The sequence below is a fragment of the Giraffa tippelskirchi genome, chromosome 2 (assembly GCF_054371585.1).
Source record: "Giraffa tippelskirchi isolate mGirTip1 chromosome 2, T2T-mGirTip1v1.2.pri, whole genome shotgun sequence".
NCBI lineage: Eukaryota > Metazoa > Chordata > Mammalia > Artiodactyla > Giraffidae > Giraffa > Giraffa tippelskirchi.
The window spans coordinates 72864292-72886538 of record NC_137276.1 but is presented as its reverse complement, the minus strand read 5'-3'; the positions used below and the strand labels follow the sequence as shown (position 1 = coordinate 72886538).

Here is a 22247-nt window from a genome sequence, read left to right as displayed (position 1 = left end):
ATGGACATCACCAGATGGTCAACACTGAAATCAGACTGATTATATTCTTTGCAGCCAAAGATGGAGATGCTCTATACAGTCAGCAAAAACAAGACTGGGAGCAGACTGTGGCTCAGATCATGAACTCCTTATTGCCAAATTCAGACTGAAATTGAAGAAAGTGTAGAAAACCACTAGACCATTCAGGTCTGACCTAAATCAAATACCTTATGATTATACAGTGGAAGTGAGAAATAGATTTAAGGGACTAGATCTGATAGACAGAGTGCCTGAGGAACTATGGATGGAGGTTTGTGACATTGTACAGGAGACAGGAATCAAGACCATCCCCATGGAAAATAAATGCAAAAAAGCAAAATGGCTGTCTGAGGAGGACTTACAAACAGCTGGGAAAAGGAGAGAAGCATAAAGCAAAGGAGAAAAGGAAAGATATTCCCATCTGAATGCAGAGTTCCAAAGAATAGCAAGGAGAGATGAGAAAGCCTTCCTCGGTGATCAATGCAAAGAAATAGAGGAAAACAACAGAATGAGAAAGACTAGAGATCTCTTCAAGAAAATTAGAGATACCAAGGGAACATTTCATGCAAAGATGGGCTCGATAAAGGAAAGAAATGCTATGGACCTAACAGAAGCAGAAGCTATTAAGAAGAGGTGGCAAGAATACACAGAAAAAGTGTACAAAAAAGATCTTCATGACCCAGATTCACCTAGAGCCAGACACCTGGAATGTGAAGTCAAATGGGCCTTAGAAAGCATCACTACGAATAAAGCTAGTGGAGGTGATGGAATTCCAGTTGAGCTATTTCAAATCCTCAAAGATGATGCTGTGAAAGTGCTGCACTCGATATGCCAGCAAATCTGGAAAACTCAGCAGTGGCCGCAGGACTGGAAAAGGTCAGTTTTCATTCCAATACCAAAGAAAGGCAATGCCAAAGAATGCTCAAACTACTGCACAATTGCACTCATCTCACACGCTAGAAAAGTAACGCTGAAAATTCTCCAAGCCAGGCTTCAGCAATACATGAACCGTGAATTTCCAGATGTTCAAGCTGGTTTTAGAAAAGGCAGAGGAATCAGAGATCAAATTGCAACATCTGCTGGATCATCGAAAAAGCAAGAGAGTTCCAGAAAAACATCTATTTCTGCTTTATTGACTATGCCAAACTTTTGACTGTGTGGATCACCATAAACTGTGGAAAATTCTGAAAGAGATGGGAATACCAGACCACCTGACCTGCCTCTTGAGAAACCTATATGCAGATCAGGAAGCAACAGTTAGAACTGGACATGGAACAACAGACTGGTTCCAAATAGGAAAAGGAGTACGTCAAGGCTGTATATTGTCACCCTGCTTATTTAACTTATATGCAGAGTACACCATGAGAAATGCTGGACTGGAGGAAGCACAAGCTGGAATCAAGATTGCCGGGAGAAATATCAATAACCTCAGATATGCAGATGACACCACTCTTATGGCATAAGGTGAAGAAGAACTAAAGAGCCTCTTGATGAAAGTGAAAGAGAAGAGTGAAAATGTTGGCTTAAAGCTCAACGTTCAGAAAACTAAGATCATGGCATCTGGTCCCATCACTTCATAGGAAGTAGATGGGGAAACAGTGGAAACAGTATCAGACTTTGGGGGCTCCAAAATCACTGTTGATGGTGATTGCAGCCATGAAATTAAAAGATGCTTACTCCTTGGAAGGAAGGTTATGACCAACCTAGATAGCATATTTAAAAGCAGAGACATTACTTTGCCAACTAATGTCCATCTAGTCAGGGCTATGGTTTTTCCAGTGGTCATGTATGGATGTGAAAGTTGGACGGTGAAGAAAGCTGAGCGCCTGGCTATTATAAACTGTGCTGCAATGAACATTGGGGTACACGTGTCCCTTTGAAGTCTGGTTTCCTCAGTGTGTATGACCAGCAGTGGGATTGCTGGGTCATATGGCTGTTCTATTTCCAGTTTTTTTGAGGAATCTCCACACTGTTCTCCATAGTGGCTGTACTAGTTTTCATTCCCACCAACAGTGTGAGAGGGTTCCCTTTTCTCCACACCCTCTCCAGCATTTATGGCTTGTAGTCTTTTTTATAGCAGCAGCCTAGATTCCCATCAGCAGACGAATGGATAAGGAAGCTGTGGTACATATACACAATGGAATATTACTCAGCCATTAAAAAGAATACATTCGAATCAGTTCTAATGAGGTGGATGAAACTGGAGCCTATTATACAGAGTGAAGTAAGCCAGAAAGAAAAACACCAATACAGTATCCTAACAAGTATATATGGTATTTAGTCAATCGGTAAAGATAACCCTGTATGCAAGACATCAAAAGAGACACAGATAAATAGAACAGTATTATGGACTCTATGGGAGAGGGCGAGAGCGGGATGATATGGGAGAATGGCATGGAAGCATGTAAATTATCATATGTGAACGAATAGCCACTCCAGGTTCAATGCATGATACAGGGTGCTTGGGGCTGGTGTACCGGGATGACCTGGAGGGATGGGATGGGGAGGGAGGTTGAAGGGGGGTTCTGGAAGAGGAAAACATGTACACCCATGGTAGATTCATGTCAATGTATGGCAAAACAAATATAATATTGTTAAGTTAAAAAATAGAAAATAAACTAATTAGAAAAAAAAAAAAGAAAGCTGAGCGCCGAAGAATTGATGCTTTTGAACTGTGGTGTTGGAGAAGACTCTTGAGAGTCCCTTGGACAGCAAAGAGATCCAACCAGTCCATCCTAAAGGAGATCAGTCCTGGGTGTTCATTGGAAGGACTGATGTTGAAGCTGAAACTCCAATACTTTGGCCACCTCATGCGAAGAGTTGACTCATTGGAAAAGACCCTGATGCTGGGAAGTATTGGGGGCAGGAGGAGAAGGGGACGACAGAGGATGAGATGGTTGGATGGCATCACTGACTCGATGGACATGGGTTTGGGTAAACTCTGGGAGTTGGTGATGGACAGAGAGGCCTGGCGTGCTGCAATTCATGGGGCTGCAAAGAGTCGGACACGACTGAGCGACTGAACTGAACTGAACTGAACTGAAGAAGCTAACACAGAAGATGGTCAGTAAATGTACTCTGAATCTGAATTTATGTAGAGAAAAATTTCAGTGCTGTTAATTAAATATTGTGCACATCACTTTTTTTAAGTGGACTTAAATCTCATTCTAAATTTCTCATTTTTGAAAAACAAACTGAATAGTTTCAAAGCTCTGTTTTAGTATAGTATTTAGTACAATGAGCTAGTCAATTATTTTTCATTAAAAAATATAAAAGCTTGTATTGTAAATTATACCCATAAAGTCCATTTAGTTTTACAACTTAATTATATGTAGTAAAAATTTACTGCCACATTTAACAGGTATTAACCTAATTCTTTTCAAGCAAAAGCAATATTTGACTGGAAGTGAACCCTAAGGTGAGGGAGGAAAGGGACTCCTTTAAATATTTCCTTAATATTTATTTTTCAGGAAAGGTCAACTCACCTAATGCATGAGTTTGCTTAATGTCTTATTTGTGTTATCTCAATATTTTTAGTAAAACAAATTTGTTACCATGGCTTTGAATTTTAGCATTACTGTGAAATAGGCCAATATCAGGAGGGCAAAACCAACTGTCAGTTTTGCAATAACAAATTTTAGTCAGCTGAGTTTATACCTTGGTTAAAACAATTTTTAAAACTCGGGGAATATCTGGGAAAGACGAGTCTTTCAGATTAATCTCTTTCTGTATTCTGGAGAATTTGTCTCTTTCTTTTATAATAAAAACAAAAAAGAAAATGAATCTGCCCAAGTGCACATTATTTTTTATCTTAATATACTTCAGAGTGAAATCTTACCAGAATTTCCATCTTATTTAATGCATTCCTGTATAAAATAAAATATTCTTTAATGTTGTCAATAAAAATCCATGACACCATAAGTGTTCTATATGAAACACCAATATGTTTCATATAGAATATTTACATCTCATAGCTTCAGAAGGTGTCAGCATTCATATGCATAAGTAATAATACAGACTTCTTGGGTGATTATCTGAAATTCAATTTGATTCTACAACTATTCATTGACTAGTATATAATCAGAGTTAAGTTTATATAGTGAATGAGATTCATACTTCATATCAGCATCATCAACTATCGCTTGTGAAGCTCCTTACAGATATTTAGCCATGTGGTAGTTTCTACAGATACAAAGATATGTAAAAATACAGCCCCAAGAAGTATATATTTATTATATATTATTGTATTACTCTTAATGTTGATAGTGCCAGCATATTACATCTGTATAGTGCTTTTAAAATTATCAAATATAGTTATATCCATTATTTCACTTAACACCCTCAATATCCTTGCAAGGTAGTTGTGGAGCAGGTAAAATCATTTCCATTTCATAGATTAAGTGAGCCTCAGCAATTAGGCAACCTGCCGAAGGCCACAAAGCTAGACTGAATGCAGAAGTAACATTAGAACCACATTTACATCTAAGGACTTTTCCACTTAATTAACTTCTTCAAAACATTTATTTAGGAAGCCCAGACATATTTATAAGATTTATAAAACACCTAGGTGGTATGATTCATGGCAAATAGATGGGGAAAAATTGAATTCAGTGACAGATTTTATTTTCCTGTGCTCCAAAATCACTGCAGATGGTGACTGTAGCCATGAAATTAAAAGATGCACACTTCTTGGAAGAAAATCTATGACCAACCTAGACAGCATATTTAAAAGCAGAGACATCACTTTGCTGACAAAGGTCCATACAGTCAAATCTATGGTTTTTCCAGTAGTCATGTATGGATGTGAGAGTTGGACCATAAAAGAAGGCTGAGAGCCAAAGAATTTATACTTTTGAACTGTGGTGTTGGAGAAGACTCTTGAGAGTCCCTTGAACTGCACAGAGATCAAACCAGTCAATCTTAAAGGAAATCAACCCTAAATATTTATTGGAAGGACTGATGTTGAAGCTGAAGCTCTAATACTTTGGCTACCTGATGCAAAGAACTGACTTGATGGAAAGACCCTGATGCTGGGAAAGATTGAAGTTGGGAGAGAAGGGGATGACAGAGGATGAGATGGTTGGATGGCATCATTGACTCAATGGACATGAGTTTGAGCAAACTCCAGGAGATAGTGAAGGACAGGGAAGCCTGGCATGCTGCAGTCCATGGGGTTGCAAAGAGTCAGACACAACTGAGCAACTGAACAACAATAGCTAGGATCTAGTGAGATGAGACCAGGGGTACTGCTAAACATACTGAAATGCACAGGAATGCATTTGAAGAAGAAACCCCAATAAGAAAGAATTATCCCTTCTAAAATTTCAGTAGTACTGCGGTTGAGAAATTTTGTTTTATAAATGCTAGTAAAGATTTTGGTTTAGTGATGGAGATGTTTCAATTTCTAAACAGATTATTATGGATAATAAATAATAATTATAAATGGGTATATACTGTGGAAAAAATTGCAAAATATCATGAAAAAATTATTGGGAAATTCTAGATACCTATTGTTTCTGAGCAGGAAGAGATAATGGTCATTTTCAGAGGACAGCATTCTGGAAAATCTCAGGCAAACTAATTAGAAACCCAAACACATCAGAAACCCGAAGATAAATTGGGTACCTTTCTGAGAAAACAATTTCAATGCCTAAGGCAATTGTGCTATTTTCCCTCTGAAATGTGGTATCATCATGTCCAACAACACTGTCACCATAAAGAAATTAAAAATAAATAGGATAGTGTTTAAGACTCAGATTCTCATGTTCTTTAAAATACGAATTTTTAAAAATAGAGAATTATTTGGGTTTAAAAAGAGGTATCTTTCTGGGCTACCTTTCTTGGAGTCAGCCCTTCTCCATTTCTTCAGATTCTGGGAGACTGATAATTAAGGAGTCTCTTGTCTCCTCCACTGGAGTGGTCACAGGACACAAGCTGAACCATTCAGATTCTTTTGGGAACTCAGAGCGAGGACAATGAAGCAAGTTCATTTGGTGTCTCACCCTGAAGAACTTGTCTATGCATTCCTGCAAATGTCATTCACAGGGCTACCGTGACACTTGTTTTCCATAGCCCTTGTTATTAATCTGTCTTTGGCTCCTTGGAGGAACTCCAGCATTTTCCACATAACTCGCTTTCTTTTTCTTTAGACCTTTTGAGTCAAAACCCTGGCTTCACCACTTACATCATGAATAACCTTACAAAATCACTTAACATCTCTGTGCCTTAGTTTTCTCACTTGAGAAACATGGATAAAAAAAGAACCCATCTCTCAAAGTTGTGGGGAGTAAATGAAACAGTATAGGTAGAACTCTTAAAACAGTCCCTGAAAGAGAGTAAATGTCATCTTTGCTTGAACCAACAAACCCCAGGTGATATAATTTGGTGTTTTGTTTTAGGAATGGTTAGTGGCTCAGAGAGGGAAGTAGGAAGAACAAGAGCCTTCTTTTTTCTAATCACTCATCCATCCTTCCAACTTCAGCAGCATCACACTTGCCCTTCACTGACCATTTGCATGTAGGCTCAGTCTCAGTGGATACTGTTGCCTGAAAATATTTAACATGCATTGTCTTTGATGGCTAGTGTCTTTTCCTAGTCTCTATGGCCCTATGAAGGCAGAACCACACTTGGTATTTCTTCCTATCTGTCACACTGACAGTATTCAATTAGGAATTGTTAAATGAATATCTGTAGAAATCAGTCTCCAAGATGCCACCAATTCTCACCTCTTGGTGTTCATGTCCTTGTATAGTCCTCTCCCACACTGAACAGGGCTAACTTGTATGTAAAATAGGATATTGAGTAAATGAAGCATTATGACTTGTTTTAATTGAAATGCAGTTTATTTACAGTGTTGTGCCAATCTTTGCTGTACAGCAAAGTGACACAGCTACACACATAGATATTCTTTTTTTATATTCTTTCCCTTATGGTTTATTCCAGGAGTTGAGATATACTTCTCTGTACCTTGTTTATTCATTCTAAATGTAATAGTTTGCATCTACCAACCCTAAATGTCTAGTCCATCTCTCTCCCTCCACCCCTCCCCCTTGGCTAACACTAGTCTGATCTCTGTGTCTGTGAGCCTGTCTCTATTTTGTAAATAGGTTCTTTTGTGCCTATTCTACATATAAGTGATATCATATGGTATTTGTCTTCCTCATTCTGACTTACTTCACTTAATATGATTATCTCAAAAAAAATATATGATTATCTCTAGTTGCATTCATTCTGCTGCAAATAGCATTATTTTATCCTTTTTAATGGCCAAGTAGTATTCCTAACGGCCGAGTAGTATTCTATTGTGTATATATACCACATCTTCTTTATCTGTTCATCAGTCAGTGGACATTTAGGTTGTTTCCATGTCTTGGCTATTGTGAATACTGCTGCTACGAACATAAGGGTGCATGTATCCTTTTGAATTATAGTTTTGTCTGAGTATATGCCCAGGAGTGGGATTGCTGAATCATATGGTAGTTCTATTTTTAGTTTTCTGGGTAACTGAAGGTTTATGACTTCTGAGGCTAGATCCATAAAAGATGTTTGAGTTCCTGTCTTATTCTCTCTTAGATCACTGTATCTGGGAGAAGCCAGTGACAGTGTCATATGAACACTTTAGTAGCCTTGTAGAGAGGTCCCTATGTTAAGAAGTTAAGTCTCTTGCCTACAGCTAGCACTTACTTGCCATTCTGAACCATCTTGGAATTGAATCCTCCAACCCCAGTCAAGGCTTCACATGACTGGTACCCTAGACAACATCTAACTCTAACCTCATGAGAAATCCTGAGCCGGAACCATCTCAATAAGCCACTTCCAAAATTTCTGACCCACAGAAACAGTGAGATAATAAATGTTTGTTGTTGTTTTAAGCCACTAAGTTTTGGGATAATTTAATACAGAGCAAAATATAACTAAAACAATAATTGATTCTATCCTGGGAGAAATGCAAACTCCACATTTATTTGAACTATAAAAATTAAAGAAGGGGTGACAAATTTATTTGTTTCCTTGATGAAACAGTTCCTACAAACAAAATCACTTTAATGTATGGTGACTCAGTTCCACTTGGAGCCTGAAGGCAAAACCGAAAACAACTTTCATGTTGTACCAACTGTAATTCTTTTTTTTTTTGTGAATGATAATAAACAGTTATTGTTTTATTTTATTTATTTATTTTTTAATAAATTTATTTATTTTAGTTGGGGGCTAATTACTTTACAATATTGTAGTGGTTTTTGCCATACATTGACATGAATCAGCCATGGGTTTACATGTGTTCCCCATCCTGAACCCCCCTCCCACCTCCCTCCCCATCCCATCCCTCTGGGTCATCCCATTGCCCCAGCCCTGAGCATTTGTCTCATGCATCGAACATGGAATGGTGTTCTGTTTCACATATGATAATATACATGTTTCAAAGCTATTGTCCCAGAACGTCCCACCCTCACCTTCTCCCTCAGAGTCCATAAGACTGTTCTATGCATCTGTGTCTCTTATTCTGTCTCGCATATAGGGTTATCGTTACTATCTTTCAAATTCCATATATATGCATTAGTATACTGTATTGTTGTTTTTCTTTCTGGCTTACTTCACTCTGTATAATGGGCTCCAGTTTCATCCATCTCAATAGAACTGATTCAAATGTATTTTTTTTTAATGGCTGAGTAATATTCCATTGTGTATATGTACCACAGCTTCCTTATCCATTCGTCTGCTGATGGACATCTAGGTTGCTTCCATGTCCTGGCTGTTGTAAACAGTGCTGCGATGAACATTGGGGTACACATGTCTCTTTCAATTCTGGTTTCCTTGGTGTGTCTGCCCAGCAGTGGGATTGCTGGGTCATATGGCAGTTCTCTTCCCAGTTTTTTAAGGAATCTCCACACTGTTCTCCATAGTGGCTGTACTAGTTTGCATTCCCACCAACAGTGTAAGAGGGTTCTCTTTTCTCCACACCCTCTCCAGCATTTATTGCTTGTAGACTTTTGGATAGCAGCCATTCTGACTGGTGTGAAATGGTACCTCATTGTGGTTTTGATTTGCATTTCTCTAATAATGAGTGATGTTGAGCATCTTTTCATGTGTTTGTTCCAACTGTAATTCTTAACATGTCAAATACTTAATAATACTACCTTTTTAGGTACTTAGCTACTAAGAGATGAACAGAGTGGATTACTCAGACAGAAAACTCTTCTTCAAAAGATGCTGGAGGAAAAAAGATTAAAAGTATAGTCACCAGGTTTTCTGAACCCCAAAGTAGAAAATATAGTTGGTTTTTATGAAAACAAGGAACTAGTGAAACCAAGATAGTCTTAGAAAATTCGAGAGATATGATCTCACCACTGAACCTGCACTGGATGCTTAAATTGTGCTAAAGACTGAACTTAAACCATGGAATTAGACAGCTACTATTTAAAGATTTATTCACAATATTTTGATTTGCCTGTGAGAAGAATAGCAGCTTTGAAAAGACCTTGTACCATCCTGAGAAGGCTAATTGTGATTTTAAAAAGTAATACTGACTAGGGAAAAGCTAGTTAGGTAATGAAGAAAATAAGTGAGTCATAAGCACTTAGAAAATCAAGGTATAGTATTTCTTCTCAGAGTCAAGATTTTAATAAACCAGAGACCTGAATGTTAAGTCTCAATAACTATATTTTCTTGTTTCTTTTTGACAAATTATAGAATATAAATTTGAATCTATCTAGCAAGTTGCCCACAATTTAATCTTTATGTAGAGATATTACAGGTTTTTAGCTTATATGTATGTGTATATATGTACATACGAGCATGTGTGCTCAGTCACTTGGTCGTGTTCTAGTCTTTGTGACCACATGGACTGTAGCCCGCCAGGCTCCTCTCTCCATGGAACTTTCCAGGCAAGAATACTGGAGTGGGTTGCCATTTCCTAATCCAGGGGATCTTCCCAACCCAGGGATCAAACTTGTGTCTCTTTCATCTCCTTCGTTGGCAGGTGGATTCTTTACCACTGTGGCACCTGGGAAACCCCGTATATATACATACATACACATATATGTGGTGTGTATTTCCATAACTGGAATACTTCTATACACAGTGCATCTAGAATAAGATTCCAAGCTTTGGACATGCCACAGTGCCTACCACTCACAACTGTTTAATGCAAGCCTGCCTCTCTCATTTACTTTATTGACCTCAACTCTGTAGACATTCAAGTTTAAGACTCCTAGTTAAACCCATCACTAAGATACCTTTTTCCTCTAAATTAGATGAATCTGTATGCCTTCAGTGATAAAATCCCATGAGTTAAGTTTCCAAAGATAATATTAAGGAGCCAGAATAACAATTGTTTCTCCTAAGTTTCACTAAAACTTTTGGAACAGTGAATGTATATGATGTACACAACACTTGGAAAGAGGTGGATCAGGGCTTCCAAAGCAGCGTGACAGCCTTTACCCCAGATCTTTGTTCCTTATCACTACAAGGTCCAAAGCTAGCACACGTGTTCTCGGGATTTAAAACAAAACGATGGAGTGGCACATCATTAGACCACAATGTTCAAGGCTAATTCTGTGAGCTTCTGCATTAACAGGGTGATATTCTGTTTGGCTTTATTCTATTAATATTTATAGAGTATTCATTGCCATAGCAACTAAGTGCTTTCCACAGAGGACTGATCAAATTATTAAGAAGAGGTGAACAGGAGAGGCAAGGACCACTGCAGGAGTTGAAAAGAAGCTTCTCATCTCCCTCTAAATCTTCTGAGCTCCCTTTTTCTGTGACCTACCTGACAAAGTGAGTTCTCATAGAGAATGTGTTTCATGCATTCCCTCTCAGAATCCCAGAAATGTCCAATCTTGATTCCCTGCAAAACTGCTACATGATGTGTTGGGCTCATCTCTGGCAAAAATGACAAAATAGAAGTAGTTCATTTTCAACCCTATCCTGTCTCTCTGTGCCCCTTTTCCACTTACAGGGATGCAGTAAAGTACAGTGTTTCAGAGCCAGGCTTTGAAATTGAATTGTCTGTGTGTTTTTGATTTTTTTAACCTATTCATTTATTTTTGTCTGTGCTGAGTCTTCATTGGTGTACAGGCTTTTCGTTGCTGCACTCAGCCTTTCCCTAGTTGTGGTGAGCAGGGCCTACTCTCTAGCTGTGGTGTGTGGGCTTCTCATTGCAGTGGCTTCTTTTGTTACAGAGCACATGCTCTAGGGCGTGTGGGCTTCAGTAGTTGCAGCACGTGTGTTCACTCAGTAGTTGCAGCACGTGTGTTCACTCAGTAGTTGCAGTGCACAGGCTTAGTTGCCCTTTGGCATGCAGGATCTTCCTGGACCAGGGATCAAACCAAACCCATGTCCCCTGCATTGGCAGACAGATTCCTGACAACAGGGGAAGCCCCAAATTGTCTAAGTTTGAATTCTCGCCTTTCCACTCACTAACTAGGTTTCCTTTGGCAAGTTATTTAATGGTTCTGCACTTTGAATTTCTCATCTACAAAATGGGAATAGAAAGAATAACTTCATAAGGTTACAATGAGAATCAAAGAAACTAGTAAATATTAAGCACACTAAAGAGTTCCTGGTACATAGTAAATGCTCAATAAATGTTAGCTTCATTTCAACATAACGTCATCTTTTATTCCCAGTCACCAGAGCACCCATGCTGTCCTGCTCTTCCTGGTTTTCAGTAACTGAACAAAAGTTTATTCTAAGATGAGGTTCCTCCCAGACATTACATAGAGGAATGGAGGAGGAAAGTCTCCCCTGTTTGGCCAGATCAATTGGGCAGATCAGAAATGCTTAGACTTCTACCACTGAAGACTGATGTCTCTGGGTCAAGCAATTCCTTTACAAGTTTGTTCTCCTGCTAGATTTAACTTTCATGAAAGAAAGGAGCATGCTTCAGTCATTTGCCTCCAAATATAGAGCCACATCCCTCCTCACATCCCATTCATACTCAGGTACAAATGAATAATTTGCTATCCTTCTCTGAAAACATGTACACAAGTATGCATAAAGAGTCATAGCAAATCTACTAGTTCAGGCTCTACAACAGGGAGTAGGGGCTAACAAAAAATGATGGATGCATGCTCCTTGGTTTCAGGAAAGTTAGATCCAGCAGGAGAAAATGCTTGCACAGGACACGTTTTAGCCAAAAAATAATGAGTGTCCACAGTGGAATTTGAGGCACTGATTCAGGAGGAATGTAGTAGGGTCTTTGTGACCACATGATGGAGAAGTCCACCAAGTCTAGTAGACGTAAGCCCAGCGCCAGTGTGAAGTCAGATGGCATTCCTCTCCTTGGCGGTTTTCCTGCCTGGTGAGGCGTGGCAGCGCTGATCAATGCTACTGACTCATCTTTACACAATCACAGAGAAACTATCTCAGACAAAGTCGGAAGCATCAACACCCAAACCCAAGAGTTAAGATTTCAGATAAGCACCCTTGAAACTTGGAAGAGGTCATTGTAGGACAAATAAAGGGATACATTCCTTTACACTGTGGGTAGTAAATGTATTGCCTCATCTGCAACTTGTTACTGCAAGAGCCTATATAAACCATAAAATTAGGTTCAGGAAGGTTGAGATAAATGCATAAATGAAGAGTTACAAAGAGACTCTTGAGATGGAATGAAGGAGGTTTCAGTTCCATAGGAATCTACTAAGGATCTACTGCTATGTACTAACACTACTTTGGACACATACCTGATTTTCTGAAGGTTCCACTCTCTGTCATCAAATAATCCTTGGTGTCGGTCCTGAAGCAGGGGTCTGAAGTGGAAACAGCTTGGGAACCATGGGGAATTTCCTATATCCTAATACTCTTTATTAGCACCATTTGCTTACCAGGTCTTAACCAATACAAGTCCCCTTTCTCCCTAATTCACACCTTGGATAATTGCTCACAAAGGACAATGGTTCAACTCCAGAAGAACGATTAGAAATTCTAGTCTGAGCGCTAGAAAAAACAAAGGGAAACCACATCTGCTCAAGTTTTCAACAGTTTGCTTGTCTGAAGTTGAAATACTCTGACTAATTAAAGTTCTGGGCTCCTTAGTACCCTTTTGCCTCAACTCATTGACAAATGCACCCCAATACTAGTGGATCATAGCTTGGTCTCTTTAGGTCAGTGATTCTTGAACTGTATCATACATCAGAAATACCTGGAGGGCTTGTTATAATAGATTGCCAGGTCCCATCTCTCAGAGTTTCTGCTTCAGTAGGTTCGTGTTAGGGCCCTAAAACTGCATTTCTAATGATTCCCAAGTGATGCCAAGGGACCACACTTTGGGAATCATCGCTCCGGTTCATGATGTCCAGTCAAAAGCAATCTCTACCTGAGACAGATCACACTCAAGCTGTCATCAGCCTCATACATACAAGGGTGGAGAATGTCTCCAAGAGGGGGTAGATCAGGGAAGAGGGATTAGAAGGTCAGGAGGGAATACAGAGGCTTGTGTTCAGTACTTTGCTGTTTTCCCAGAAGAGGAATCTGGGCTGCTCCTTGAACTTACCCCTGCCCCATACACACGTGGCTACTCTTGACCCATTTTCTTCAAGAACCCATCCTCCACCACAGGACTCTCAGCCACCACCTCCCAGACTGGCAGCTCAGCATGGCTGTCACTCTTGTCTATTTCCCTGTCAGGCAACATCTGCTCCCAGTCCTCAGAACCAGCCTGTCAAGAATTGAGTAGCTGAGGCTGTGAATTGCAAATTGCCCCAGTACTGGCCCAAGTTCCATGCCCAAGAAGCAGCTGTATCCTGGAGGAGGGACCCCGTCCCCATTTTATAGACACATGAGCATACAACACACACAACAAAGAAACTCCTTCCCCACTTCACACACACAAACACACACACACACCATGCGCACCAGCAGGCCACTGTTTACTCCACCTACACAGAAATCCTTCAGATATTGCTCCTGGGCTCCAAATACCAAGCTCAGCCTCAGACCAAGAGAGCATAGATCGAAGGGAAAATTTCAGTCACCATCAAAATGTGGCAAAGGGGAGGGAGGGTGCGAAAAAGATCCTTTATTACTCAAAGTAAGTAATTATTTGGTTCTAGAATCTCAACATGTTTAGTCTCCTCTATCCAGACATATCAGTTGAGAGAAACTCCACTTTAGGAGAGGATGAAAACGAGGAATAAATCCACAGAGCAGAATCCGGGATCTCTGAATAATTTGCCCACAGGAGTAAGAGTGAAATGAGTAATTCTCTGTGAGTCCACTTATCCTTCTTCTCATACTGATCAGCTGAGAAGTGAAAAAAAAAAAGGTTCACACACACTCAGACTCTTTTTCACTCTCCACTGAAGGACTTATTCCCCTGGTTCTGGAAACCCTGCCTGCTCGCTGAGAAATCACATGTATAATAATTGGCGGGGAGGTTAGTGGGGCTGGAAGCAGGCTGAAGGACACTTCACCCTCCTCCCCACCCTCCCTGGGTCTCTTACTTCCCTCCACCAGTCAAAAGTGTGCTGACTTCCTCACTGCTTGCATTCCGCCACCACAAAAAAGACACCCTTGCTTTCTACAGAGTCCAAGCCTCTTTGGAAAATTTTCTAGCATGTCCATCCTTTTCAACACGTTTTTTTTAATGGAAGCAGTCATCTTTAAACCATACAGCTGAAATCTTTGTTGTCAGAGATATTTTTTCCTAAATAAATAACATAAAGGTGTAATACTGCACCAAGTTAAATACCAACATTATCCATCTTGTGGCTGTCAAAAATATTAAATATATTACTTCAGTGAGAAGTGATTGCTGATACACCATTAGATAGCTCATCTTCCACAGAGTTATTTTTAGGCATTTAAGTTGGCATGAATGTGCATCTTAATACCTTAAATTTAATAATAATGGTAAGACTGTAAGCAAGTTGTGATTCTAAAGGTGCTTTAGCTGAAAACAGTGTCTCAAGGGGACAGTTTTAAAAGACTCATCCAAATGTTCTTTGTGCAATTAATTTTATTTCCCAGGTTTATAAAATTCAATTACATTTCTGCAAAGGAAAAAGAATTCACTGTCTTCCCTTCCTTATGACAAAACCCCAGCAGCAAGTCATTATCATTTCTGACTAATCAGAGAGAAACCACCTGCAGGAATACTCCCCTTTCTGTTGACTCCCAGCAGAACCTTCCAAATGATGATTAATCACTGAATAAACGGCGGAATTGACAACAGCATAATGACAAAGAGAAAGCAGAGACGGGGCCTGAACGGTGGGTGCATGTGGTCCAGCCCCAGTGGGTGGAAGGGCCGAAGAAGATGGATGACCCTGTAAGCGCTTGACACTTGAGTATCTTGTCTTTTACAAGGGGATCACTTCTGCCAAATTCAACAAATAAGGCAACAGCCATCAAGTGGACATGCTTCCTATGACTGTCAGAAAGCAAGGAGGAACACCTTAAAAATTAAACTAATGATCTTAAATTGACATCCTAAGCTCAGATGATAACAGAAATAAGAGATACTACAAATGACAGCCTAATCCATTATTGTGGAAGGCATTTGGAAGGTTTTACTGATTACAGACTCAGATTACCCTAACCATGTCCCTACTAATTTGAAAAATGATGAATCACTAAGTTCAAACAGGGCTCAGAAGAGTCAATTATACTAAGTTATACTAAGCAGTGATATCAAAAGCTCATATTTTCTACACTAAGGAATAAAACATATTATGCCTAATAATAAACAGAAATGAAGTCTATTACCCACTCTCAGTTGACCAAGTCATTAGCAATAAGAATGTTTCTCTAATTTTTCAATATTCTTTTCAGGATATATACTCCCTGCCCCAAGGAATCCTACTAGCCAAAGTTTATTAACATGAAAAATATTTGTAGTAAATGAAATATTGGTTTGCAACCAGCTTAATGTCCTTCAGATACTGTCAGTTTTCAGGCTCTCCGTGCTCAAAAGAAAAGAACAGTTACTGGCCAGACTCATTATTTCCCAGGCATCCTCAATATCATCATCCATTTCATCAGAATTATCTTCATCTTTATCAGTTTTTCTTTCTGTAAAATACAGAGAATTTAAGTTCACAAAAGAGTGTCATTTACATCTTTCCATTGGTTCTTACTTAAACAGCTACCCCTGGTCAGTGCCCTATTCCACCTACATGACACTATTTGACACTTATCAATTCTGTCCTATCTCATGGACCACCTTCCATATTAATTCATAGCAACAGAAAATATCTTGTTGTATGGCTGTGATATCATGTGTCAAGATTTCCCTGTGTGTCTAGTTACACTTTTTTCTGCATATGTCTTGTTCTCAACCATGTCTAGAACAAAACTTCGCACATTGTAGATGCTCAGCAAATATCTGTTAAGTGACTATCTTCTGATTCTTTTTTCCATTCTCAACCAATATGATACCCTTTATGTGAGATCTTTGAAATCCTTTCCAAGGGGAGTTCTCAAGCATGTAAGTTTCATTCAGACCTGAGTAAACCAGTCTCATTGAAACAGCAGAGGAATCTAGGAATAGATGATTATAGATGGACTTTGAAATAGTCAGTGAACAACCCCATTTCTCACTACTTATAATATGGCTGCATTGAGAATTTATTTTTCCCATCAAAATCCAATCCTACCATCCTCCAATGGCTGGAGAGTTTAATCTCATATTCAAAATTTGACTTCAGATTCAAACTCTTTGGTCTGGTTTTCAAGCCTTTATCGAAGTTCACCACAGTGCCTGCTTAGCTAAGTTCCCCCACCACCTCCATACTTACCTGTCACAGCACACACACACACGTTCACACTCACACATGACTCACCAAGTTCAGTCCTGCCTTTGCCTAGCCCCTTCAACAGACACGCTCTCCCTTTCCTCTACTATTCACACTTTCCACTTTCTCATTCTTCTTGCACTTCACTACCCTTCTCTGGACCACTTCTAAAATATTACAGTCTTGCCTTAGATTCTTTGGGAGGCTATAGCCAGTACTGCCAGCATGGAATTTGGGGTCATCAAGCCATTCCAAGTTCTCTATTTACTCACTACCTGACCTCAGGCAAGTTGCTTAAATTTTCAAAGACCATTCTTACATCTCCGAAATAGGGATAAAGATATACACCTTAGCGCATTATTGAAAAAAATTAAATGAAATAGTATTTGACAATGCCTGGCCCAAATACTGCAAGACTGTGTCATTCATTTCTGAATCCTCAGTATAAAGCTTTGAGCCTGACATAGTAAATTTTATTCAATATTGAATGAAAGATGAGTGAGCAGACACAAAGAGGGATAAAATACATACACACAAGATTCAAAGTTTTTAATTTAATAAAATGTGACATGTTTGTTTTTCTCATTTTATCTTTCATATTTAAATCATTTTATCTTTGTTCTTTTAATCCTCTATTTCTCATATCTACTCAATAGACAAGTTAAATATTAGATACCATTCATTAATGAGCACCAGAAACCAAGTGTTTAAATTTTTATTCTAGTGTGGAGTTCCAGTTTCTCTTCTCTACTCCTCCCACAGCTCCAAAGGGACACCAGGGAGCAGGGAGCCAGGGAGCTCTTATATACATGACAAGTGTGAATTTGCTGAAGGCCAGGAAGCACTGAGACTCTCCCCACTATCTCCTCTCTGCTGGGGGGATGAGAGGCTTAAAATCAAAAAGGACACAGAGGTCCCCCTGAAGGCAACTAAAGGGAATAGGTACTTAAGGTCAAATATTAGGGAAAAATGCCACAGAAATTACTAAGTCATTAGACAAGTAATAAGTAGAAGAAAACTAAATATGGAATAAAGGAAAATAAAAGAATAAGATGAGGTAGGTTTAGTTTGATAGATTTAAGAAATTCTCAGGGATTTTTTGGTTTGTTTTTTGTGTATATGTACGTTTTTGTTATTTTTTCCCCCAACAATCATATTTTTTATCCACAGCAATCTGTTACAGTTAGTGAATAACTACAAAAAAGAATTAAGTATAAGTTCTTAGAGTAAAATAACAAAATAAATCAGAAAAAGATACTTGTTTCTAAAGACTTTCCTGGGAAAACTTCTTTGTCCTACATCTTTCTAGATTTTTCACTTTGGATTTAATCTCCAGGAACACACAAAAAATGACCATTTTATCAGTTCAGTTCAGTTCAGTAACTCAGTCGTGTCTGACTCTTTGCGACCCCATGAATTGCAGCACACCGTGCCTCCCTGTCCATCACCAACTCCCGGAGTCCACCCAAACCCATGTCCATCGAGTCAGTGATGCCATCCAACCATCTCATCCTCTGTCGTCCCCTTCTCCTCCTGCCCCCAATCCTACCCAGCATCAGGGTCTTTTCCAATGAGTCAACCCTTTGCACGAGGTGGCCAAAGTATTGGAGTTTCAGCTTCAACATCAGACCTTCCAATGAACACCCAGGATCTCTTTTAGGATGGATTGATTGGATCTCCTTGCAGTCCAAGGGACTCTCAAGAGTCTTCTCCAACACCACAGTTCAAAAGCATCAATTCTTCGGCACTCAGCTTTCTTCACCGTCCAACTCTCACATCCATACATGACCACTGGAAAAACCATAGCCTTGACTAGACGGACTTTTGTTGGCAAAGTAATGTCTCTGCTTTTAAATATGCTATCTAGGTTGGCCATAACCTTCCTTCCAAGGAGTAAGCGTCTTTTAATTTCATGGCTGCAGTCACCATCAGCAGTGATTCTGGAGCCCAAAAAAATAAAGTCTGACACTGTTTCCACTGTTTCCCCATCTATTTCCCATGAAGTGATGGGACCAGATGCCATGATCTTAGTTTTCTGAACATTGAGCTTTAAGCCAACTTTTTCACTCTCCACTTTCACCTTCATCAAGAGGCTCTTTAGTTCTTCTTCACTTTCTGCCATAAGGATGGTGTCATCCGCATATCTGAGGTTATTGATATTTCTCCCAGCAATCTTGATTCCAGCTTGTGTTTCTTCCAGCCCAGCGTTTCTCATGATGTACTCTGCATAGAAGTTAAATAAGCAGGGTGACAATATACAGCCTTGACGTACTCCATTTCCTATCTGGAACCAGTCTGTTGTTCCATGTCCAGTTCTAACTGTTGCTTCCTGACCTGCATACAGGTTTCTCAAGAGACAGGTCAGATGGTCTGGTATTCCCATCTCTTTCAGAATTTCCCACACTTTATAAACAAAACCAAATTGCGCAAAATGCATCTTTTGTTCCTAAACCAAGTAAGTTCAGATTTATAAATGGTGCTTTTAGCGACTGTAACATCAGTAACTATATTCTACAATTCTCAACTCTTTCTCTTCTCTGCTTGTCTTCAAGAAAATAGATTTTTCCCCCACTTTTATTTATTATTTTATTGAAAGTTCACATCTTAGGAGAAGAAGGGTTGTCATGTAAAGTTTTGCACCACCTGTTAGATATTTGAATTTGGTCCTGCACATAGTATGTCAATAAAATTTATTTCATTATTCTCAAGTGTCCAATGGAAGAGAGAAGAATATTTCTCTTGACTTCTTACTATTGCATTTTACTGTCCAACGCTCCAGACAAAGCAGAGCCCTAACTGCAGGCTGCCTGCATGCAATCTAGGAACAGTCTGGGAGTGGACTAGGCCTTCTCCCTAAGGGCCCACGCCTCCAGAATGTTCTTCCCTTCCTGATCGGACACAGGCTGAAATCTATGAAGTTATCTGCTTGGTCAGGCACTTTCCTGAAGCCTGTGGGTGGACTGGGATCAGAGATTAAAGTGGTTCAAGTCTTTATTTATTATTACTACAGAGCAGTCTGCCCAAGCCGTCCATTTATAGGGACGGGAGATGCTCTTATAACTGCAAAGAACATCATTAGTGTTTTATTTCCTCTCCCAACTACCTGGCTATGGTTGTTATGCTCACTTTGACCCAATCAGGGCCCAGAAACAGTTTCCTGGCCTCGGGGATAAAGTGTGAGGTCGCTCATCTCCCAGGCGAGGCTGGACACACTGAGACAGCATGGTCCGGTGACCCGAGCAATGGGCTGGAAATTCCAGACTAATTATGCCCCGTCCTGCATCAGACTTGCTGTGTGGTGCCAGGTGAAACACCTGCCTTCTCTGGACCTCTACCTGAGTTTGTTTGATACATGATGGGAATGGCTGCTATGAGATAACATGCAGCTAACAGTCTCTGAGCCTGGGCTGCTTCATCTATAAGACAGGAATGACTAGCTAGTGACTTCCTTACCTCACAGGGTCAGTGTAAGGTGAAAACGCATATTAAAACTTCCAGTAATTTGTACAGTGCTGAACAAATTGGTTCTTCCTAGTGCCATTATTTAGCAACAGGGCAAGTCTCAGACTTAAACCCAGGTTGCTCATTCTTATTCCAGAATCCAGCATAATCTACATGGACTAAACCCCCTTTTCTCTCAGTGAACATCAAACAAATATTAGACCCAATGGACTATGATTTCATGACACAAATGTCCACTATTGGAGCAGGTTCCAATAGTGGCTAAATTGAGAAATGTTTTGATGCCGGCAACCTCTTGGAAGTGTTATGGCAGCTGTTAGGTTGAAACCAAGAAAAATGTGGTGCAACAATTTTATTTAAAGCAGATGTCAAAGTGAGCCACACTTCTAAGTTCTCAAATGTATAGAAAGTTTTCACTTGAGGATAGAAACAGGATGGCAAGGCTGCTTCCCTCTGGGCTGAATCACACTTGGCCCTCCTTCATTATATCCCTAGTAATTCTTCAGTAATTGGGGAGCTATGGTCTTTGCAAATGTCACAGTTTTACCACAGTGTATTTACTTCTGGGTGGATTAGCATGAATGTGTCGATTGTCTTGGATTGCCAATTTTGTGGGAGTGATTTGAAAGCCTGCAGAATAAACTGTTATTTAACTTGGGGAAATGGGAGGGAGAAAAATGGAAGTGCTTTATGTTTTGCTCCCTTCGGTTCATATTTGCGAGAAATCCTCGTAACCCAAGGCAGCTGGACTCCCAGGGATAATGATAACATTGGTAGTGAGAGACTTGGACCTGGCTGGAAGGTGGGGCTTGTGTAGGAGGCAAATTTTCCACGCAGATGTAAAGCATAAGAAATATTTATTTATAAAGATTACATATGAGGATCAGAAAAATGGACTTGTTTCTGAGGAACCTTGTTCACAGTATAAGCTGAAAGTATTCAGCTAGCTTGGTCTCCTTGTAAAGATGGTCCCTATCAGATCCACCTGCAAACATTTGTCATTCTGTAGGGCATTTGCTTGTCACTCTTTATCGAGAAGAAACTCTTGTTTGGAGTACCAAGGCAATTAGATTATTTATAAAAATCAGTTAACTCCAAGTTGACAGAAATAAGTCTCTCTTTTTTCTGAAATCACCCGAATTAAGGGTGGGATAATTAGTGAAACCAATATAAAGAGACTGTTGAGTTTTCACACACAGACCCTGCTAACTATGGATGAGCATCCTGTGTACTTCTGTCTCTGGATAAACAAGACGAGGGCGTTACTCTTCTTCTCCTTGGCTCACATGTATCCTTTCTGCCTTGCTCCTCTGTCCTGTTTAGTTTCTTGAACAAGTTAATAATGATCTCTATTATGACATAATGTTCACTGGCAAGCAGAGACACACAAACACCAAAACGGTGGCCACCCCACCTTACTGCTGCAGATGAAATTTGGCCACAGCCTATTGGTGAAGCCTGGATTCTAATAGATTGCCCCCCACCCCTGCCCCCCGGAGAAGAGGACATCACTGCTGGATTGGCCAGGGGGTTTATGTGAGCTTGGTTAAGCAGAATCTAAATTACAAGAATGACCAATGATTATTGTTGTTTGTCTCCTTTTTTGTTTTTCAAGGAGAAAAGAGAAAAACATGATGAAAGTGTACTATAGTAAAAGAAGTACTTTTGGGCTAAGAGACTAGAAACTTGGTCAATAGTCCCAAGGCTGCTTCTGTAAGTTCAGAATTTGAGCATGTCACTTATCTCTGTGGGCCTTAGTTTTCCAATCTTAAAGTGAGTGGATTGAACTAGACATATAAACTTTTTCCGCTTTTAACCTCAATGATTCTGTTTTACCAATGTTCATTTATTAGTAAGTATATGTCCACTGTGTAGTTATAACAAATAAGTATGCTAAGTTGCTTTAGTCATGCCCGAATCTTTGCAACCCTGTGAACTGTAGCCTACCAGGCTCCTTTGTCCACGGGATTCTCCTTGCAAGAATACTGGAGTGGGTTGCCATGCCCTCCTCTAGGAGATCTTCCTGACCCA

General features: G+C 39.7%; 1 protein-coding gene and 1 pseudogene across 5 annotated transcripts in view; one reads left to right on the top strand and one right to left on the bottom strand.

The window, feature by feature from the left end:
* NRBF2 (nuclear receptor binding factor 2) overlaps window positions 1-22247 on the top strand; it is a 248653-nt gene that overhangs the window by 65773 nt on the left and 160633 nt on the right. The window lies entirely within an intron of this gene.
* Window positions 1-22247, bottom strand: part of LOC145539546 (nicotinamide/nicotinic acid mononucleotide adenylyltransferase 1-like) — a 69144-nt pseudogene that overhangs the window by 20023 nt on the left and 26874 nt on the right.